At 45.1% G+C, this 18109-nt stretch overlaps 1 protein-coding gene across 1 annotated transcript in view; it reads left to right on the plus strand.

The window, feature by feature from the left end:
• DLGAP4 (DLG associated protein 4) overlaps nucleotides 1-18109 on the plus strand; it is a 1552488-nt gene that overhangs the window by 1083881 nt on the left and 450498 nt on the right. The window contains exon 5 of the mRNA XM_069243703.1: nucleotides 13521-13610. The gene's annotated coding sequence lies outside the window, so the exon portion shown is untranslated. The remainder of the gene's footprint in view (nucleotides 1-13520; nucleotides 13611-18109) is intronic.

Raw genomic sequence — 18109 nt, forward strand, 5'->3', positions numbered from 1 at the left:
TGGGTGTGAGGTACCAATAAGTAGCTATTTTAGTGGCAGTTCTGACATTGGATGTATTGCGGACTGTATGTCCTGCTCTGCAGTACACCTCCTCCAACTCCTTCTGTGCCAGGTGTTGCCCAAGCCCCAGCTCCCATTGCTTTTCGCTAGCTGCTTAACCGGTGAGATGGCCTGCTGTAAAATGCTATAGAGTTTGGTCACTAAACGCCTGTCTGAGGTTTTGGTCACTAGCCAATGCTCAAAGGGCATTGCAATGGGGCAGATTGTCGGGTGCGTAAGCCAGTGATGTATCTGAAGGTAGTGCAATCTTGGGCCGTCCTCATTGAACAAGTGGCCTACAGAGCGGCATCCGCCTCACTGCCACTGCTGAAAAGACTTCTGATCGAGACCTGTTGTGAAGTCAGGGTTTCTTACGATCGGCATCAAGGAGGAGGTAAACAACTACAAGCTGTGGCACACACTAACCCAAACCCCCAGCATAGCTTTAGTGATGGGAGAGTAGTAAAAACTCCACAGCTTGAATGTTTTTGTCAGGAATGGGACTTTCCATAAATGCTGCCCAGCAGCCATCCTATTCATAAACAGCCAACGGTTCTCTGACTTGTCTCGGAGTTGATTCGCTTGGAAGTATTGGAGGAGGTTTGAGATCCCCAAACCTCCCTGTTAGAAATGGGGTCTTTGGTTGGCAGTCAGGTTACCCCTGTTCAAGCAAGGACCCTCACTCTAGTCAGGGTAAAAGAGAATCACCCTCAGCTAACCCCTGCTTACCCCCTTGGTAGCTTGGCAGAGCAGTAGGCTTAACTTCAGAGTGCTAGGTGTAAAGTATTTGTAGCAACACACACAGTAACTTAATGAAAACACTATAAAATGACACAACAACAGTTTTGAAACATAGGAAATATTTATCTAAACAAAACAAGACCAAAACGACAAAAATCCGACATGATTTTTTTAATATTAAATTTAAACATAGCGGTTAGAAACACAAAGTGCTTCGATGAGATGCTAACACGGCATCATGATGGAGTCATTCCCAACAAGCCGACACCAGCGGCGCCAGACACGGAGTTGTATAGACCCCCAAGTACAGTACCTTTAGTGAAGAGTGAAAACAAGTTGATGTGCGAAGTCGAGGATCGCGGCGTCTGTGCGAAACGTTGAATCCGCGTACTTTGAGCGGCGTCGGTCATGACGTGGTGCAGTGACTTCCACTGAGTCCTGGACTTCAGCGGGGCTGCAGCGGCGTCGGGCCTGCGAAGGTCGTCGCGTTCCAGCGAAGATCATGGAGTCGGTTGCAGGCAGTCTCACCGGATTCAGCAGCGCCGTTGGTCCGAAGTTGTCGATTTCCTTGGATTTCCACCAGCTTTCCTTTCAAGGGCCCAGGGACTGGATAGGGCACCACTTGTCAGAGCAGGAGTCTCTCCAGTGACTTCAGGTGCTGGCAGAGAGAAGTCTTTGCTGTCCCTGAGACTTCAAACAACAGGAGGCAAGCTCTAAATCAAGGCCTTGGAGATTTCTTCACAAGATGGAAGGCACACAAAGTCCAGCCTTTGCCCTCTTACTCTGGCAGAAGCAGCAACTGCAGGATAGCTCCACAAAGCACAGTCACAGGCAGGGCAGCACTTCTCCTCAGCTCTTCAGCTCTTCTCCAGGAAGAGGTTCCTCTTGATGTCCAGAAGTGATCTAAAGTCTGTGGTTTTGGGTGCCCTTCTTATACCCAATTTCTCATTTGAAGTAGGCCTACTTCAAAGTACAGTCTCTTGTGAATGTGAAATCCTGCCTTGCCCAGGCCAGGCCCCAGACACTCACCAGGGGTTCGGAGACTGTGTGAGGAAAGGCACAGTCCTTTCAGGTGTAAGTGACCACTCCTCCCCTCCCTCCTAGCACAGATGGCTCACTAGGAAATGCAGACTACACCCCAGCTCCCTTTGTGTTACTCTCTAGTGTGAGGTGCAACCAGCCCAACTGTCAAACTGACCCAGACAGGGAATCCACAAACAAGCAGAGTCACAGAAATGGCATAAGCAAGAAAATGCACACTTTCTGAAAGTGGCATTTTCAAACACCCAATCTTAAGATCAACTTTACTAAGAGATGTATTTTTAAATTGTGAGCCCAGAGACCCCAAACTTCACATGCCCATCCGCTCCCAAAGGGAATCTACACTTTAATCAGATTTAAAGATAGCCCCCATATTAACCTATGAAAGGGACAGGCCTTACAACAGTGAAAAACAAATGTAGCAACATTTCACTTTCAGGACATATAAAACACATACATACACTGCACCCTGGCCTTGGGCTACCTAAGGCCTGCCTTAGGGGTGTCTGACATGTAAGGAAAGGGAAGGTTTAGGACTGGAAAGTGGGTACACTTGCCAATTTGAATTTACAGTTAAAACTGCACACACAGACACTGCAGTGGCAGGTCTGGGACATGATTACAGAGCCTCTTATGTGGGTGGCACAACCATTGCTGCAGGCCCACTAGTAGCATTTGATTTACAGGCCCTGCACCTCCAGTGCACTTTACTAGGGACTTACTAGTAAATCAAATATGCCAATCATGGATAAACCAATCAACAATTCAATTTACACAGAGAGCATATGTACTTTAGTACTGGTTAGCAGTGGTAAAGTGCTCAGAGTTAAAAAAACTAACAGCAGCAGGTCAGAAAAAATAGGAGGTAGGAGGCAAAAAGATTGGGATGACCCTACATAAGCAAAAAAGTCCAACACCCCCTTTCCTGGTGATTGATAAATCTGGTCTCTTCGCATTCGGGAGCGTCAACCCGCCCAGACAAGGCACTCCCTTTCCCCATTGTAGGGACTGGATTGAACCTGTAGGAGGTTCCACTGGAAGGGACTGGAACATAAACAGGATTTTCGGTAACACGGATGAGACCGTAGAGGCAAAAATGCTTCCACTTGGATAGCTCATCTTTGATTTGACGATGAAGGGTCTGATAGTTTAGTGTTGCTGTTGTACTTGCTGACAAGGTCAGGTTAATTCCCAGATAGGGGGATAGTGAAAGATTAAGAGCCTGTGATTGATAGACATTAACCCGGTATCCCACAGCTTGGCTAAAGGCCTCTAGATCTGCCAAGAAGGCCAGGAGAGACACGATTGGGTCTTCCAGGGCCACAATCACATCATCTGCGTAGAGGCTTATAGTGTGTTCTTCTACCCCTCTGATATTAGGGTTGTCTTGAAAGTGCCGGGCTTAAGGCTCCATGTATAAGGCAAACAACAGAGGTAAGAACAGGCACCCCGGGTACGGGCCTCTGCGTATGGGGAATAGAGTTGAGGTCCATCCGTTCACATGGACCGTCGTCCTGGGTTAGGCATAGTTGCTGAGAACCCACATGTGGAAGCGTTCACTGAAGCCAAAGTAATGCAGGGTGGTCTCGAAGTAGGGCCAATGGACCTGGTCATATGCTTTCTCTGCATCTATGGCCAAGAGCATTCTCTCCAGGTTAGAGCACTGGCCCTTGTCTATCAGATGTATGATGCGCTTGGTGTTGTCACTAGATTGTCCATGTGGTATGAAGCTCACTTGATCTGGGGCGACAAGGCCTAGCATGAGAGAGCCCAGTTGGGCGGCTAGGATGCTATGGAACAATTTGATATCCACATTTGGAAGGGATATTGGGCGGTATGAACTGCATAGTTGTTTGTCTTCCCAGGTTTCGGAATGACCACCATGGCCCCTTCCAACATGGCGGGTGGGACTGTGGCAGGGTCAGCGACTGAGTTGTAAAGTTGGGTTAATATAGGGGTAAGCATGGAGCAGAAGGTTTTATAAAGAAGTACTGCAAAGCCGCTGAGCCCTGTTGCTATAGGATTCTGCAGAGCAATGACGGAGATTACTTCTTCAGTCTGAATCGAGTGTTCTAGGACAGCTGCCTGATTTGGCGTCAGCCACGACGTGTGCCCATTTTGGATGTAGCGATATGGACCATCTGGAGGTAGAGTTTTCCCTGCATAGAGGTCTTGATAGAAGTCCTGGAAGGCTGAGGCTATGGGGCCGTCTCCAGTGATTTCTGAGCAGTCATTGGCCAACGGAGATTAGACTCCCATGGCCTGTTGCTGCACTCTTAATCTATTGGCTAAAAGACATCCACACTTGTCACTCCCCATATAAAAGGAGTGTTGAAGATGAAGAGCAGCAGATTCAGCCTTCTCTAGGTCAAGTCCCGCCAACTGAGCATGAGCAGCTTCTAGCTTCTGACAGACTCTTGGTGCCAGTGTGTTTATGTATGCAAGCTCCTGCACTTGCTGATGTAACTGCTCCCTCTTATCGCAGCAGAGTTTGTTATCCATCGCTGAGACCACAATGAATTCCCCCGAATTACAACCTTTAGGGTGTGTCAGCCTTATCCTTCATGGGCAGAAAGTCCACTATAACCTGGTTGACTTTCTTTACCACTTCCTGTCTTTGCAGTACGGTTTCTCGCAATCTCAATGTCTGGAAGGGACCCCTCAATGGGGGGAGGGTCAGGGTGAGGGATACCACAGCATGGTCAGACAGGGAACAGGTTTTGATCTCCGAAGCTGTAACCTGGGTCTTAAGCTTCTGTGTACCCAAAAGGTAGTCTAGCCGGGCAAGTGTTTTATGAGCATGAGAAAAGTGTGTAATCTCGGGTGTGGGGATGCAGTTTGCGCCATAGATCCCTCAAGCCCATCTCCTGCAGCCAGTGTGTATCCCTGGGGTAGGGCCCCAATGTGTCCATATCGCTCGGCTGATCTATCAAGATCATTGTTGAAGACTAAATTGGATCGCCCCCTAGAAGCACCTATCTATTCTGGGGGGACATGACCACCGTTATTGCACTACAAAGAAAGCGCTCCAGCTTATTGTTCGGGGTAAACAGGGTGCCTAGTGTAAATGTGTGGTCTCCCTAGCTCACACTTTGTACCAGAAGCCTGCCTCTAATTTCAAACAGCTTGGCCCCACCTTGCTTCAAAAAGAGTGGGACACTAATATAGCCTTTCCGTTAGTCTCGGAGGGGGTAGATCAGAAAAATTTGTGTGGGAAGGCGCGGGAGCATACTCTATCCCAGTCGCTGGCAACTAGATTGGTTTCCTGCAAAAGTCAGAGATCCGCCCCAGATTATTCTAAATAGGACAGGATGGTGCACATTTAGTGGGAATTATTAAGATCCTTCACATTGAGTGTAAGAATCTTTAGCGAGTATGCATGTCCTGGGTGTAAGTGAAATGCAGTAGGATTCCACTGTGTTTGAGGCGCCATCATCTCTCCCCTATAGGTGACTCTGACAGTGTGATCAGGCCAGTGGATATATGTGTTAGAAAAGCTAGGTAGTGTCATATTCTGCTTGTGTATGCCCCAACAAAGCGTAAGAACTATAAACATTAACAAAACAATAGAGCTCTTGAATGAGAGATCTTAAAGGATATCAAGAATGTTCCACTTGGAATAAAGATATCAGGCTCATGTGCAGTTTCAGGGCATATGGCCCTTGCCCCCACTGCCTGGCCCTCGGACCTCAATAACAAAGCTCTCCAGAAGCCTCACGGAGCTCTTCTCGCCTCTGGTCCCACTGCATTGTTGGACTAGCATCTCTAGCACCGCTCACCTCTCCATCACCATAGTCTCTGGGTCTGGCCATAATCCTTTGGGAGAGGGTTTGTTTCTTCACAAGCGCAGTTTCTCGCAGGCTTTCCGGTGATGTGAATTGAGCAGCTAGTCACCAGAGGTAGAATCCTCTATCCCCAACAGTCGGCAGGTGTCTGTAAGGTATCGGAACTGTAAAGCTTGCCTTGAAGTCATAAAATAATCCCGAACAGATGATCCCAGGAGTATGAGATGCCCTTACTGCACAGGTAGATGGTCACTGAATACAAATGTCAGTGTTTTTGCAATGTAATGGTGGCCAAGTTTTGGTAGAGCATCAGCGAATGTTCCATAAAGCGCACAGGGTGGCGGTTCCTGTCCATACAGAGAATTAATTCTTTCAGCTGAAAATCATAAATGCACACTTGGATGTCATCAGGTGAAGATGATTCCAGCCCCTGGAGGCCAACCCTGTGTGCACTGTCTAGTTGTATTTCTGTAGCAGGAGATCATTCCAGAATGTGCAGAAGCATTTGACATATGCTCCCACATCCATGGCTTGCACGTTCATTGACCCCCCTTTGATGCATATGTTGTTACGTCTGGACCAGTTTTCCAGGTCCTCAGCCAGGGCCTGTAAGCTGATATGTTGGTCCCAAAGCCTGATGATCTCCTGTTATAGCTGCTCAGTTTCTTCATTCCGGCTGGTTTCATGGTCCTCAAGGGTGGAGAATTTGTATCCCAATTCATCAAGCTCTCGGCGGACTTCTTTGAAATCACAGGAAAAGTCTTTCTTATCTGTTTGGAGATCATCCCGAAGGGAGGCAAGCAGGGCCTCCAAGAAAGACCGAGTGACTGGTTCCTCAGATTCTCACTGTCACAGAGACCAGACTCCAAACGTGAGTGCCGGTGCTGACCACTAGCAACCACCGATGCAAACTGAGCACCAAGGGCCAGATGTACAAAATTCTGGGTTTGCGACTAACCTGGATGCAGGATGGTGTCCCTGACACCACCTGAGAGTCGCAAGGGGGGTCGCAAAGGCCCACCTCATTAATATTAATGAGGTGGGTCGCAATTTGCGACCCCCATGCGAGTCGCAGCACTCACAGGGATGGTGGCCTGCTGGAGACAGCAGACCACCATGTCTGTGACTGCTTTTAAATAAAGCAGTTTTTTTTTTGTATTGCAGCCCATTTTCCTTAAAGGAAAACGAGTTGCAATACAAACGAAAAAATGAAACATTTTTGTTTCATTTTTTCAGAACAGGCAGTGGCCCATAGAACCCCTGCGTGCTCTGAAAAAATGTTTTCAGGGCCATTCACAAAGGGGAAGGGGTCCCATGGGGACGCCTTCCCTTTTGCGAATGGGTTACCACCAGTGTGACACTGGTGGTAATTGCGAATTGCTTTGCGACCGCGTTCGCAGTCACAAAGCAATTCTGCATCGCGATGCGAATTGCAAATCGGCAGGGGAATACCCCTTCCTATTTACAAGTCGCATTCCAATTTTGCGAGTCGGTAACCAGGTTACCGACTCGCAAAATGGGAATGGGCATCGCAATGTGCTTTTTGCATGTCGCAAACAGCGAAATTCGCTGTTTGCGCCATGCAAAAAGTTTCGTACATCTGGCCCCAATTTTGCTTAAAGGAAATTGAGGGACTGCCTGACCCCTTTGTACATGCTTTTATCAACCGGGTGGGGAGAGGGCCAGGGTGAGGAGAAGGCAGAAAGGTTCTTTGTTCATTTTTAAAAACGTTCACTTTTATGTGATATATGTTAAAGAAAATGTTGAATATTTTATCTGATGTTTATCTTATGGTTTACATGACAAATATGTTCAGGGAGCAGCTCGTGTATGGGCTCAAAGAGCCAAGCCAACCCCCAGGCTCAGCTTTGGCTTGGTTCACCTTTGTTAATTTCTTGGCTCACCCACCCCTAACCACTGTGACTACAAGGTAGGAGGGCAGTATGTAAGAGGAGACAAACGCCAATATTATAAATCATCCCCTCCTCTCATGCCTTACTCCACAATAGAATCCATGCAGATATGACACATGAGTGACCACTGATCTGAGAAGTGTGTAACTGTATTCCCACATCACCTCAAACCTTCTGCAAGATTAGGGACAAGGTACACTCCTTGCAGTCTCTCAAGTGGGCACGTCAGTAGCCACATAGGACGGACCATTCAGGCCACAGGAAGTGATGTATGGAGGCAGATTGTTCTCTGTTATGTGATTGGTGCTTGATTCCTGTCTCAAAAGATCAAACCCTGAAAGAGTCATCAGCTTGCAGTCACAAATATCAGCCACAGTGAAAAGTATGACTGTTCCAAGTGGACCATGGTTAGTTTCATTCCTCCCTGAACAAATCTAGAATCACTGAATAAGTCTTGTACTCTAATAATTACACTGCAGCAATAGTCTTTGTGAAATTCTCCCCTCTGGTTTAGTAAATCTCTAGCTTGTGCAGAATATGTCACTGCTTTAAGCTCATCAGATACACAACTGCTCACCTCTGTGGGCTCAAATCTCTATCTCTTGACATTCGCATTCAATGTCGACAGCCTTTGTAGATGCCAAAGCAGCTATTTTCTAAACTGATGGGTACTCCTGTATGATGATATTTAAGTTATTGCCACATTGTGAATGGTGGTCTTGTTCAGCCTCCGTTTTTAGAAAAGAAAATCTGAGTTGTTGGACCTTCACATGTATGATCCCTGTGTCCAGGAATGCCTCATGCATTGCCTTGCAATTTATTGCCTGCACTCAGTGTCAGCTGTTTCCAAGGCATGTTCAAGCTTCATTTCCATCACCTCATTTGCCTTTAAACATCACTTCAGATAAGGCATGCGGGTCCTGGTACCAACCTCAGAGTACAAAGTGACGAACACCTTGGTACCCCCACTGTCCATCAGCACCAGAGGAGGGAAGAATCCTGGTCTATAGATGTCTTCATAAAATGTTAATGCTCATCTAAGCTACATGGTCATTCCGGTAATCTACAATATGAACCCCACTGCGGCATCCCCCATAACCGGGACTGCCTGCTTATTTCAACGCCTAAACAATACAATATGGAATTTGTCTGTACGGTGCTCAGTTACTACAATATTGACACAAGGAAAATGATATGGCATGAAATGGCGGCCCTGATCTCTGGCATTGCTGTGATGCGACCAGATGTGGAGGATCTTGTCGAGAATGGCAAGAGTGGGGTAATACTTTACCCATAAACAGTGATTAGTATGCAACGTTGTCATTTTTTATTATGGAACTAACACGCAGTGATTGCTTTTGCTTTATGCATGCATTACTTAGCATCATACCTGTGCAATTATATGTGAAATATGCATTATTGACTGCATTCTCGTATAACAATTCTTTATAGAGTTCTCAGACGTATTAAACATTACGCCTGGTTCGATAGAATTTATTAGCACTAAAAGTAGCGTGACAGGAGAGTCTATTAAAAATCATAAATATCCTACCTTATTGGACTTGCAATAAAAATACCATACAAAAAAGATAAGTAACCAGAAAGTGTATAAGGATCAAAAGAGGAATATGTAATCACATCATATGCCTTGAAGAACAATCAGTATGGCTGCAGCGGTGAACAAACGTATGCCAGAGCACAGCAGAAGCTGCTATTCAATCCCGCTTAAAAAAAAGTAAACCTAGATCCGTCAAAGGTAGGAATTAATGACACAAAGAATTATAAATCATGCAGTCCGATCAGAAATGAATGCATTCCTTATTACATCAAAAATATGTTGTTGTTTCAGTAAGCCATAGACTATTTGTTCATGCATTGCTATTGTTGACATATTGTGTAGCCAGTTTTCGTGAGGCTGGGACAAGATTGCTTCCAGCATTGTAGAAGACACATTTCGGATCTGCAATAGATGTATATAATATAATACTTACCATTTAGGTGGCGAGTCAATCCAGATATTTCAGATGTATCGTGGAGTAGAACAAGTTACAGAGAAAAGTGTAAAGATATTGTGTTTTCAACTTTCCGACAAAAATTTCTTAGGGTGGGGCAAGACTATAGTAAATGTAGCACATCTCCCTTTGGTCCTTCACAGTAATATCTATCTGATGAAACAGTTTTATTGTCTAGTCAGCGCTTCTGGGGCAACCAGTGGTGATCATAAGATATTTTGAAGAAACTGAGGTCTAACCTAGCTTCCCACAAGCCATGATTGGCTAGTAGAGAGGACCAATCCTCATCTGAGTATTCAGTGTCAAAAGTAGCCTGCCTTTATCTATCAATGTGAACTAAGGAGGTTTAGAGTGAATTTCTTCTGTCAATTTGGTTTACAAACCTGAGATAACACAGTTGAAAGCACTCTACCTCTTCAAGTATAAGTGCGTAGGAGAATCAGGCAGCAGTCACATTAACGAATTTAGGGCCTGATTTCGATCTCTACGATTTTACTCTGTTGAAACGGTGAGGGATATCCCGTCCCCAAACTCTAAATACTATTGTTCTCTATGGTATCTAGATTTCAGTGGGTGTGAAATCTGCCACAGTTGCAACCGAGTAATCCCTCCGCCAGGATCTAAATCCGACTCTTATTTTTTTTTAACGTAGATAAGGCGTTAATTGCATCTGTCACCCTATCAATGCCTTGTCAAGCTGGAATTCTGTTATGTTTAATTGAAATGGTACCCTGTTGCTTAAATGTATATATTGGCCAAGCTGATGTTTCTCTTTATCAGACCACTCCTTCCAGAGTAATGTTTGACCTCCAATGAGAAGGGCAGCATTGTTCCAGATCAGTGTTTGTCTGTGCAAGAAACCTTTCATTTGCAGATGTTTGTGCACACTATCCCACGTGAGGTCAGTTTCTTTAAACTGGGGATTTTGAGGTTCTATGGACATAGATGCCTTAGTATGCACCCATGCTAAGCCTTGGATGCTACCTTTCAAATGGGTGTCTGTGCTTAACAAGACAAGAGTCCCAAGCTTTACAGAAAAGAAATATCTAAAGCGTGCCAAATGACGGACTTTATAGTACAGGTACGTATAGGGGAAGTCTAAAATCTCCAGGAACTGCATTTTTAAATTCTGATCTATTTTTTTGTAAACCTTGTGAGTCCAATTACACCCCAGCCAAAAACGGCCACATGCCGTAGGCTGGGAGGAAGCTAGCAGCCAACAGTCAGAACTTTCCTTCCTGCCTCACCGCATGGGATGTGAGAACTGACGTGAAGGTGGCTCCATAAATGAGCAAGGTATATGATGGGAAGGCAAAAACAGAGTTGGAGCAGTTGACCAATGGAAAGTACAGAGACTGGAGTGACGTGGAAGCCAAATAATGATAAGCACAGGAAAAAAATGTGCAGACTCTGAGGTCCTTTAAGATTTTTTTTAAGAACAATAGCTTTTGCATAAAGCTTTGTAGGTGAAACCTAAAAATTAAAAAAAAAACATTGAGCTGCCTGTAAGAGGATCAGTATATTCCTTAATAACTGAGTCTAAAGTATTTTGTACAAACTACCACAGGTCAGGCAATAGTATCCGCAACTTCAGGATTACCAAGAATGAAATGAGAAACTGCAAATGCAAGGTGTAAAACAGATCTCTTTAATCGTGGATTTAAATCGTATTTAAAGAACTTAGAACTGTATGAACTTTACGTCAACTTCAACATAAAGATAAATATTTTATAAGTGATGTCTAACAAAAAAGCAGTATTCAGTGACATTTATTTTCCACACTCAGGGAGTTCATTTATTTATGGGCAAGCGACCCTCCAGTCCACTGGATTAGAGAAAGCCATCACCTCTTCCACCAGGGTAATGTTGCCTGCCCTATCTAAAGAGTCCTGAAAGTGGTGAAACCGAAGTGGCAGATGCACTTTCATCATGGCTGATTGCAGGGTGGGCTATAATTTTGAACTGGCACACTAGGCATTCATTTAGGATTTTCAAAACCCTTAAAGCAGGATTTTTTTTCTGAGGTGCACATAAATAATGGCATTGACGCAGAGTTTCTTCCCAGCACACGAGGGCTTTTGATAACCATCACTGCCATGGGTGATAGATATGGGCTAAGGGCCTTCTTACGTGTGCCCCGAAGGTGTAGTAGGAATTTATTGTACCCAATAAGATCTGATAAACCTTTTCTGAATAACTGACTTACCACACCAAAATCCAAATGTCCCAGTAAAAATCAGGCATTTTGCCCCAAATATATTCCAACAGTTTTCACTTGGAAATTAACGTGAGAATGCAAACTATATTGCACGTGGTAATTACCCCGGTGCGAGAAAATCTGGAAAAACTTGGAATTTCCATTTGCATCAATATTTTCTGACACACTAGTAATCAGGCAATAAGTCTTCGATCCTTATCAGGTCGTGATCACAGCTGTTTGAGCCAACTGTGGAGAATCTTTAAAGTCATATTTAAAGGACCAAGGGGCATGTCTATACTCTGTTTGCACCAAATTTGTGTCATTTTTTAATGAAAATTCAGTGCAAACCTAACTCCATATTTATATTTTGACGTTAGACACGTCTAACGTCAAAATAGTGGAGTTTGCACCATTTATTGTAGCATGCACCTACCTTGCCTCAATGGGATGCAAGGTAGGCGTTCCCATCTAAAAAATTGTACTATCCCCATAACCCCATATTTATCCCCAGTGCGAAAATGACGCCTGGTTGGGAGGAGGGGCCAAATAATGGTGCAAAGTTTGCTTTGCACTATTATTTAATGCCTGAGTCAGACCAGGCGTTAGGGGACCTGTGGATCCATTCCATGGTTAAACACCATGGAATGGGTCCACAGGTGCCCTCCCCAAGCCCCAGGAACACCCCCAACCACACCAGAGGGACACCGAAGGATGGGGGGCCTCATCCCAGGTAAGTAGGGTAAGTATTTATTAATTTAATTTAAAGTGCCATCGGGCACTAAATAGTGTCCACCTGCATGGCACAGGGTGCAATGGCCATGCCACAAGGGACATTTGTCCCCTGTGCTGGCCAATGGGGTGGTGGGCATGACTCCTGTCTTTTCAAAGACAGGAGTCATGTTTTTGGTAGTTGTGCACCAGGAAATGGCATTTTTTTTGCCTCTAACCGGCTAGCACCATTTCTTGGCGCACAGCCCCCTCCCTCTCTACCGCCACCCCCACCCGGCTAGTGTCTTTTTTTAAGACGCTAGCCCATGTTTAGCACCTGCTTGCACCATTCAATAAATATGGCGCCCAGCGGGTGCGGTGGATTAGAGCAAGCCACTGCTATACTTTTTGCTGCTAAAATGCGTTTGTGCAGTTTTGCAGCAACAAGTATAAATCTGGGCCTAAGATTGAATGTATCATTCCTATGAGGCCACATTTCAGAGTTTCTGAGACAATACAACTTTTGGATCAGTTTCTAAATTATTTGAGGGCAAAATGCACAGTTTCCAGATCCATATCAGCAACCCTTTTGGGGTTCATACACAAATACAGACCACATTTTAAGGAATATCCGCCATTTTGAGACCATATTGACCCATTCTGGGAAACAGTTACTACTTTTGGGCCATATGTTGAGTACTTGGGTCACGGTGTGCATAACTTTGTGATCACTTGCGCACAACTTGTTTGCCCTGTTTAGAGAATGTTTTGAAACTACTGAACAAGATCTCGAGAAATTTCGGTGCAAGATGTCAACCATTTTAGGTCGGTTTGGCATTTGTTCCAAACAATTAATAATTGCTTCTGCCTGTCATGGAAAACTGTATCTGTCCACACCTCTATCTCTTTTTGTTTCTCCTCCACCCTTCTCGCTTCTAAACATTACCTCCTTCTCCATCACATGGTCGAGAGGCTGACAGGGCATACAAGTCCTGAATGTTGTTATAGACACGCAAAAGCAGTATTGACTTTATTTTATGTGTAAACACCACATAATATGTCCTTATTTCCTTTTCTCTAGTTCTTCATGTGGTTGATGGACAGAGCTCAGAAGGCCGGGAAGATGCTCTGATGCTGAATCGAAGTTTGACAGCCAGAGGGGCCTGAAAAGGTACTGTACTATTATGTCATATATATAGCGCTTACTACACTTGTCGAAAAATATTGTAAGCATTTCTGAGAGATGGAATTCACAAATATAACCTGACTGCATATTGTCATGTGCTGTTTATATGGTAAAACCAAGTGAGCTGTGTAACACAAGCGATAGCTCTGCCATCCGTTGTGTGAATCTGTGTGAGCTGCATAACATGAGGGATAGCGCTGCAATCTGTTGTGTGAATCTGTGTGAGCTACGTAACATGAGGGATAGCCTTGCAATCTGTTCTGTGAATCTGTGTGAGCTGCGTAACATGAGGGATAGCCCTGCAATCTGTTCTGTGAATCTGTGGGAGCTGTGTAACATGAGGGATAGCACTGCCATGTGTCATGTGAATCTGTGTGAGCTGTGTAACATGAAGGATAGCGCTGCAATCTGTTGTGTGAATCTGTGGGAGCCGTGTAACCAGAGGAATAGCTCTCCCATCTGTTTTGTGAATCTCTGTGAGCTGTGTAAGGCAAGAGTTAGCTCTGCCATCTATTGGGTGACTCTTGGTGAGCTGTGTAACAGGAGGTATATATAGCTCTGCCATCGGTTGTGTGAATCTGTGTGAGCTGTGTAACACATGCAATAGCCCAGCCATCTCTCATGTGAATCTACGTGAACTGTGTACCTAGACAAATAGCTCTGCCATCTGTCATGTGAATCTGTGTGAGCTGTGAAACACGAGAGATAGCACTGCCATCTGTCATGTGAATCAGTGTGACCTGTGTAACTCGAGGGATCGCGCTGCCATCAGTCGGGTGAATAAATGTGCGTGATCTGTGTAACACAAGGGATAGCTGTGTGTGAGCTGTGTATCCAGAGAGATGCTTTACCATCTGGCATGTAAATCTGTGTGAACTCCTGTGGCACAAGGGATAGCTCTGCCATCTGTTGTGTGAATCTGTGTGAGCTGTGTAACATGAAGGATAGCGCTGCCATCTGTCGTGTGAATCTGTGTGAGCGGTGTGGCACAAGGGATAGCTCTGACATCTGTCATGTGAATCTGTGTGAGCTGTGTAACTCGAGGGATAACGCTGCCATGTGTCGTGTGAATCTGTGTGAGCTGTGTAACTCGAGAGATAGCGCTGCCATTTGTCGTGTGAATGTGCGTGATCGGTGTAACACAAGGGATAGCTCTGCCATCTGTTGTGTGAATCTGTGTGAGCTGTGTATCCAGAGACCTGCTTTACCATCTGGCATGTAAATCTGTGTGAGCTGTGTAGCACAAGGGATAGCTCTGCCATCTGTGATGTGAATATATGTGAGCTGTGTACTCAGACAGATAACTGTGTCATCTGTCGTGGGAATCTGTGTGAGCTGTTGTAACTCCAGTGATAACGCTGCCATCTGTCGTGTGAATGTGCGTGATCTGTGTAGCACAAGGGATAGCTCTGCCATCTGTTGTGTGAATCTGTGTGAGCTGTGTAGCACAAGGGATAGCGCTGCCATCTGTGATGTGAATATATGTGAGCTGTGTACTCAGACAGATAACTGTGTCATCTGTCGTGGGAATCTGTGTGAGCTGTTGTAACTCCAGTGATAGCGCTGCCATCTGTCGTGTGAATGTGCGTGATCTGTGTAGCACAAGGGATAGCTCTGCCATCTGTTGTGTGAATCTGTGTGAGCTGTGTAGCACAAGGGATAGCGCTGCCATCTGTGATGTGAATATATGTGAGCTGTGTACTCAGACAGATAACTGTGTCATCTGTCGTGGGAATCTGTGTGAGCTGTTGTAACTCCAGTGATAGCGCTGCCATCTGTCGTGTGAATGTGCGTGATCTGTGTAACACAAGGGATAGCTCTGCCATCTGTTGTGTGAATCTGTGTGAGCTATGTAACGAGAGGGATAGCGCTGCCATCTGTTGTGTGAATCTGTGTGAGCGGTGTATCCAGAGAGCTGCTTTACCTTCTGGCGTGTGAATCTGTGTGAGCTGTGTAGCACAAGGGATAGCTCTGCCATCTGTTCTGGGAATCTGTGTGAGCTGTGTAACGAGAGGGATAGCTCTGCCATCTGTTGTGGGAATCTGTGTGAGCTGTGTAACGAGAGGGATAGCTCTGCCATCTGTTGTTGGAATCTGTGTGAGCTGTGTAACGAGAGGTATAGAACTTTGTCTGTGGTGTGAACGTGTATTATCTGTGTTACCGGAGGGCTTTCTCACTTGCTCTGCTGTCTATAGGGTAACCTGATGTGTTCAGTTTAATACCAGAGTTAGTGCTTCTACCACTACATATGCCCATGTGGTGGGAGTTACACAAGGGACAGCTTGCATGCCTGTGTTGTGACCAAGTATCATTTGTGTGATCCGAGGAGCCAGTATTGTAAGTATTTATGGTCTGTGTAATCCAAGGATAGCCTTGTTGTCTGTCATGAAACCTTGTGCCATCTGTACAGTGTGACGTTGTGTGATCAGTGTAGGAGATAGCTATGTTATTCTGTTTATCACGTGACTGTATCAAATCTGTGCAACCATAGTTATAGCTGTGCTGTCAGTGCCGTGACGATATACAAATTGCGTGGCCCACGGGATAGGCCTGCTGTTTGTCATGGGACCTTCTACAATGTGTGCCACCTGAGGGCTAACTCTACCATCTGAGGTGTGATCTTGTTTTTAGTGCAACCAAAAAGTTAACCCTGGTGTCCAGGATGTGTAAACCCTATTGACCTGCACATTGATGTAACATCCCATGTCTAATGACATCGGGATTTCCTCTCAAACCCCTTATTCTCCACATTTACCCCACCTGTCCCATCACTTCCTGCATTATCTGAGTTGTTTGCTTTTTGTTCCTCTCGTTCTTTGCCCCCGTCAGTCACGAGTTATAATCCTCAACCAAGCAGGGTGCATGTGTCTGTGCTCTTTCGATCACCAGAGCAGTGTAGTATGAAAAAACTTTGAAACTCTAGTGATTCATAGTGGCTGTGTTTTGTAACTAAAGCCAATATTCTGCTTTTGTTGTGGCATTCAGAGAGACCATTGAACAAGGGCAACACAAGAACCCAAAATTGACATCTAATAGCAGCATTAAACACGCATTAGCAAAGCCAATAAGACTGTCCTTGGCACTCTGGTGTGATGATTAATTCAAACCAACCGTAAGTATGTGCAACAAAAAAGGAATTCGGGATGCTGCTGTTTAATTCGGCCTCGCCAAATGCTTGCAATTATTGACATAAAGAAAAGGTGCAATTTATTTGGAACGGGGTAACCCGAAGCTATAGTTGCAAACACACTATGTTTTATTTGTTTTTTTTTCCAATTGCATTTATATTGCGCCTATTTACCCCGATGACTAAAGAAACTTAAAAAGCATGAAGTCTGGAAGAAAAAAGAGCACATTGGCAGAATAGAGCTCTGTCACTGTACGTCATGTGTTTTTTAAACGGCTGCGCAGAAGAGATCAGGCCAGATGTTGTCACTCACTGTGGAACAGGCACAATAGCAGACGTGGATTGACTTCGTGCCCTATGCTGTGGCGGGCGGAAGCAAAATATAAATGATAGGTGAACAGACCAATGGGTGAAGATGACTGACAGAAAGCCCCTCAATGTGTGTATATTTAGATATGTACATGCATTTGTTGTGTGGTGTTCAATGGGAAGGCTTGCGAACGGTTATAGAATAGAAAAGAAAATTCGATTGTTGTAGTTCCTTTTTAATGTTCACCCAAACAGGAGATCAGTGCATTCTAAGCCCCCGATCACGAAGGATCTGTTAAACCCTTTTTCGGTTCAATATCAAGTTTATATCCAAAATAATTTTAAAATGTAGGGCTAATGCTGAAAAACATATTCGATTGATGAGTTTATTCCGCAGAATGTGGTGGTGCCGAATTGGACGCAATTTGCACAACTCCTGATAAAGCAAATTAACTGTTTTACACTGTGCGTTACATTTTGCAGTCATAGCAGACTAAGGCCGTAGTGTAGCTTCTCCTAAGTGGCCTTTTTCACCGACGACGCTTGGGTGAACGGGGTACGTGGACAGCACCGGCGCGAAGCTGTCCTCATGTCACCTTAGCTCAAGGACGCCGCCTCAGCGCTCATCCTTGAAGTGGACTGACACGCGGTGGAGAGGGGTGGACGCCTGGGTACCATCAACTCCACAATTATGGCGCTTGTATTTTCCAGTGTCCGAGCTTTTTCCGCGTAGGTGTTAACTGAAATATTGACTCATTCTAGGGGCTCGGCAGGTGCTCTAATTTCAGATCCAGGCAGGGAACATGTACTTCTGCTGGGGGCCGCGTCCTTCGCCGCTGTCGGGTCTGAGAGTTCCGGGAGTCTTACACAATGGCAATTTCTCTTCTCTTATTTGCTTCCAATAAGACGGTTTTAGCTTCATAGTGGACCTTTTTTTGGCACAGCTCAAATGACGCCCATCGCAGTTTGCAATCAGTATGTTCATAACCCTTGTGCCAAAGGCCACTTTGTGTAGTTTTGTCCCAAATTACCGCTCTTGGTAAACTGG

This window comes from Pleurodeles waltl, chromosome 7 (assembly GCF_031143425.1).
Source record: "Pleurodeles waltl isolate 20211129_DDA chromosome 7, aPleWal1.hap1.20221129, whole genome shotgun sequence".
In the NCBI taxonomy this organism is placed as follows: domain Eukaryota; kingdom Metazoa; phylum Chordata; class Amphibia; order Caudata; family Salamandridae; genus Pleurodeles; species Pleurodeles waltl.